The sequence below is a fragment of the Taeniopygia guttata genome, chromosome 3 (genome assembly GCF_048771995.1).
Source record: "Taeniopygia guttata chromosome 3, bTaeGut7.mat, whole genome shotgun sequence".
NCBI lineage: Eukaryota > Metazoa > Chordata > Aves > Passeriformes > Estrildidae > Taeniopygia > Taeniopygia guttata.
Window position 1 is genome coordinate 47,740,700 of NC_133027.1, and position 5,187 is coordinate 47,745,886.

Consider the following 5,187-nt stretch of genomic DNA (forward strand, 5'->3'; position numbering starts at 1 on the left):
ATACCCTTGTCATAAAGAGGTATGGGGTTTTTTCCTCTCAGATAATTCATTGCTTTGTACACCCTGAAAGACAGCCCGAGTGTTGGGACAAGAACTCTTTTATGCCCTTTCCAAAATCTTCCCATTCAAGCATCTGAACATGGGCTGTTACCATCTTTGTGAGCCCTGGACCCTGGTGTGCCCACATCTGCTGTGCCCACCCAGCATTTGTTCTTTGGACTTTCCACCACTAGTTCCCCAAGTCCTGCTATTTTTAAAGTGCCTGTCAAATGAAGGAGTAAATCCGTTCAGCCCTGAAATTTGGAGCAGTTCCTTGTATGCAGGATGAGGGATGTGGTGGTGACCTTTTTCATTCATGAAGAGAAAGAAGTGGAGATGATGCCACCAGCAGGGAGAGGAGCAGGCGCAGCCTTCCTTCCCCTCTCTAAGCTGTTTCACTTCCTGAGACAGTTGGCATGAAAAATGGGCACCAGGTCTGGCCACTGCCCTACAACTTATGTGTGTTTCTGGGTCTGTAGAGAGCATCATATACTTTTCCTGTAGACCAAAGACATGAGTTTGTGTTTCAGTGCCAAAATAAATCTGGATATAGCAATGTGAATGCATTAGTATTTATGTGGGATTTTTTTTAAAGGTTAATAAATTATGTACTGAGAATAAAATAAAATTTTAAAAAAGCCCCAACTGATGGCTTGGGGAAAAATACAACTCTTTTTTTGTGTCTCTCCCATGCCTTACCCTCAAGGAAGGTTTGGGTAGGACATTGCCTAGGACATTATTTTCATTTCCATCAGGAATGTTTTTCAGCTGGCACACAAATTACATATGTAAATAGTTCAGGAGTTTGGGAAGCTGCTTTACTATTTCCTCCTATAACTAATAATGGAAACCCTTTGAGAACTGTACAAGCCTCAGTGGACATTCACATGTCTCCTGACATGCAGGATTAGCTGCCCTGCTCAAATATTTATCCTGACGGCGCTTCTCCCTGAGGAGCAGCTGTCTGCCTGCTCACAAAGCAGCCCAGCTGTGGGGGAGAAAGGTAGGGGAGGCCAGAGCTGCCAGCACTGGGGTGCCCACAGAGCTGGGCTATGAGGAGAAAAGCTGATTTGCAAATACGGTTTGGGCTGATCTGAGTTTATTCTGTCGCAGCGAATTCAGCATCAAACTGAAAAAAGCAGAGCCGCCGCACTGTGTGCAGAATCGGCCAATTCCAGCGTGTAATAGGTTAGCTCGGTGCAGTTGAGCTTCTTTGCCTTGCTCAGTGGGTCCCCAATTTGTCTTCATTTTTATTCCTTCACTTTGGCTTGCTTTTTGCAGCCTGTGCCTTTCTGGATTGATTGCACAGAGCCTGCCCCACAGAGCTAGGCAGAGCACAGACTGATCCTGTTCAGTGTGTACAGATACTTTCAAATGATCTGTTAACCAGAAACATGGAAACTCAGGCTGTCTTTGATGACAAATATTCAAGTTAAAAAATTCCGAGAATTCATAGTTTCACATTTCAGAGGTGTGTGCTTTGGAATACAAGCACTTTATGGCATCTTTTCTGTGTTTAAGGCCTGTTGGAAGAAAATAAGATACAGACAACTACCTGCACAAATCAGCTTTGAAAAATGGGACCTAGTCTTAAATCTGCATGTAAATATCTTCATATATGAGGTCACTTGTTATAGTCAGAGAAACTTTATGAATCAGTTTGGAAGCAGAGCACAGCTGAAACAGAAACAGTGGCACACTGTGGGGAGCATGGTATAGGTGCCCTTGTACAAAGCATTTCTACCCCTCCAACAGCGACCTCGGTGTTGCACATGCTGTTGCTGAAGTGATATGCAGGATAAGAGGCAGGATAAGATGAATTTCCATCCCATTGAAAATACCCCCATCATCCTGGGAGAAGTTCCTTAGTGAGCTTGTTGAGAAAGTGTCATTGTTGGCGGTGCTCCAGGAGGAGAGGTATGGAACATTTTTGAGTGCAACTTTTGTCTGAAACTCAATTTGAAGAGAAGCAAAAATGGCCCAAATTTACAAAAGCTGAGCAGCTGACCAGCAGAGAAGAGAGAAACCTCCCAACAGTGCATTGGTGGTGGCGGGTGATTCCTCTGCAAGGACCACCACAGCTCCTGGCCTCAGGTTTCCAGATGAGGAAGCCATATCTTTGAGCATGGCTAATCCCAAAACCTGTGCATGCCATGCTGCCTGGCAACAAACCTGCCACTCCCAGCAGGGAGATGTCTTGTGCCTCAGCGTGCCCAAGTTGCCAACAATAGTAAGCAGACCTCCTAGCAAAATGCATCAGTGTTTTTGGTGCACTGTTGTTTTGAAGAAGGCAGCTTCTTTCCAAAGCCCTAGTGAGTAAACAGCATGTGAGACAGGGAGAGCCAAGGGCAATATGTTGTTATATAGTGTTCCTATTACTTTTTACCCATATATTTTTTTATTTGAATGAAGAGACACAAATTGTATGTTTGCCTGAAACAGAGGAGTCTCTGCCTGAGAACAACAAAACAGGACAACATGCAAAAACCTTCCTGCCAAAAGGTGAAGCCCCAGCTCTGGTGTGGGTCTGGAACTAACACCCAATTATTAGGAATGACCAAACCAAACCCTGGCTTTGATGGATTTTATTGCAGTAACTCCACAAAGCCCAGGAGAGAGTATAGAAAATCCTGGCCCACAACAAGTATCAATAAGAAATACCTCTGGCATTTTGTCTAAGACCTTGTATCCAGTTAGAATGCATGGTCATATCAGTTTATGGGTTTATAACTCACACTTTTCTATCTCTTAAGACAATGGATTTACATGGCACATTTCACAGACAGGAAGAAGATTTTTTTGCACCAAAGAGATGTGCGCAGTATCTAGAAGTCACTAAATATACAACTAAATTACATTTCCGTTCAGGGTGGTATTAGAATGGCACCAGATAGCAGAGCCGGTTTAGTTCAGGAAATGAATGATGCTTTAAGTAATCAAATCTGCAAGGCAGATTTGGAGGATGCATACAGACAAACTATTGCTGAGTCTGGACATGGCATTAAAAACATTAGTTCTTAAGTTGTGGGAGATCACTAAAAACCTGCAGGAGAGGAAAAGGGCAGATCATCTCCATTTATTGAAATCAGAGCCAATGCTAGCAGAGACATAGACTCCCATATTCAATAGTCAAAGGCCTGGTGCACTATTTATGCACAGGAGTTAGTGCTGCTGTGTTTGTGGTCTTATGGCTACTTATGCATGCAGGGATCAGGACTGCAGGTACTGCAAGGTCCAGCCTCACTTCAGTGCATTTGTTAGGGAAAGGCAGCGAAGACACATTGTTGTTCTGGAGAGCTGAGTCCTACTATAGCAGGAGTGGTGCTCCTAGCAGCAGACCCTTCTCAGGCTGAAGAGGCGTGCTGATTGATTTCCACACACGTGAGCATTCATCCAGCCACCTAAGATCACATTTTAATGTGTTATATCACCAGAATGTCTTCCTTGGGGAGGAACATTCCTCCCACTCCTTCCAAACCCAATATTTCTATCAATCAGCTTAATTATACTCTAATCACAGTTTCAAAGTCTCACTCTCTAAAGCCCAGATAACATGTTCTCCAGGCGATTCCAGCAAAATACATCATATAAAACTAATGGGTAATCCTATAGAAATCTCTCTCTCCTATTTCCCAAGACTGGGGACAATTATTAACATCAGACCAGTCTTTGCCAGCTCACACAGAGCATTCCCAGTACTGCACTGGTCACATTCTTTATCTCTGCAATGCAAAGAGAAAAGACACATTCCAAATGAATGTTGTGTGCTCCCCTTGCAGTACTAGAAGAAGAATGGACTTGCTAGTCCTCTGGCCTTCCTCACTTCTTACAGGCTGGAGAGTGAAAGGGGTGTCTTTGGGGCTGCAATAGGAAACTGAATTTGGAATCTCCTCAGACAGCTGGCATTGCTCATTATTATCCCTGGAAAGGCTGCCAGGAGAGGTTTAACAGCCTCCACCCTTGGAGGTTTTCCAGATCCAAATAGACAGAGCCATGAGTAGAGCAGTCTGATCTCAGAGGGAACCTTGCTTGAGCTGGGCTTGGACTAGAGACCCCCTGGGCCGTCTTCCAGCCTCAGCCATCTTCTGATTCTGTGAAAGAAGCTATGTTTTGATAGTATACAGAGGAGACTTTAGAGAAACCTGTGTGCTATGTTCATAAACTTTCAAGGGGAAACACAAGCTTCAGTCTGCATTGCCACACATCAGAGTAACATAATGAAATGAACTGATCTGCTGCATCCACTTGTCACCCAGGTACTGCCTGGACTTCATCTTGAGTTATGTGACAAACTGACTGTGTTAAAAAAAAGCAGTTTTTCAGTGTTTTACAGCTAAATGCTCAAGAGTTTGGAGGGGCAGGTCAGGGTGCATAACCACAGAGGGCATATGGTGCTCCAAGTCTAGGAGCCAAACAGAAGTGCTTGGACTGGATTTGATTCCCTACTCCCACTACTGCCTCTGTCCACCCATGGCTGCTGTGTCAGTCTGGTCTTTGGCAGCCTCCCCTAGTAATTTGAGGGCTTCAGGAGGTGCCTAAGCAAGGACAAATGTGTAAGAGAAATATTGGGCAACACCAACACCACTGCTGCAGGGCTGGAGCTTTTGTCTTACCCTGGAGACCCTCATTATTGGCGTAAAAATCAAACACATCACCTTGATAGCATTAATGGGGAGGGAATTTGGAGATTTGAACAATCTTGTCCTTAAATACGGTGACACAGCAATAAGACAAGGTGCATACTTCAGGAAAAAGTACATTATAGTTTGGGCTTCCCCATTAGAAAGAAACAGTGTCGAATATGTAGCAGCATTTTAACACTTTATAGCATCTCTTTCCCTCTTTAGAGAGCATGTACTGACTGTGAATTTTTATGCAGTGATTTGCTAGGCACAATACATTAAAATTTTGAAGAACTCTGCTTTCTCCATCTCAAAAAATACATGTATTTGGGGCTCTGCCCTTCAGATTTCAGAATTTCCTGCAATATAGGTTTAAAGGCAAGTTAAAAATAATACTGCTTTTCCAGCAGCAAGACTTTAAGAATCAGATGTCACCCTACCCGACCTCAATTAAATCTGGCTGAATCAGCTGGATGGGATCAAACAGGGTGTGAAAATCTGTATTCTAGCAGTGGGCAGAGAAAAG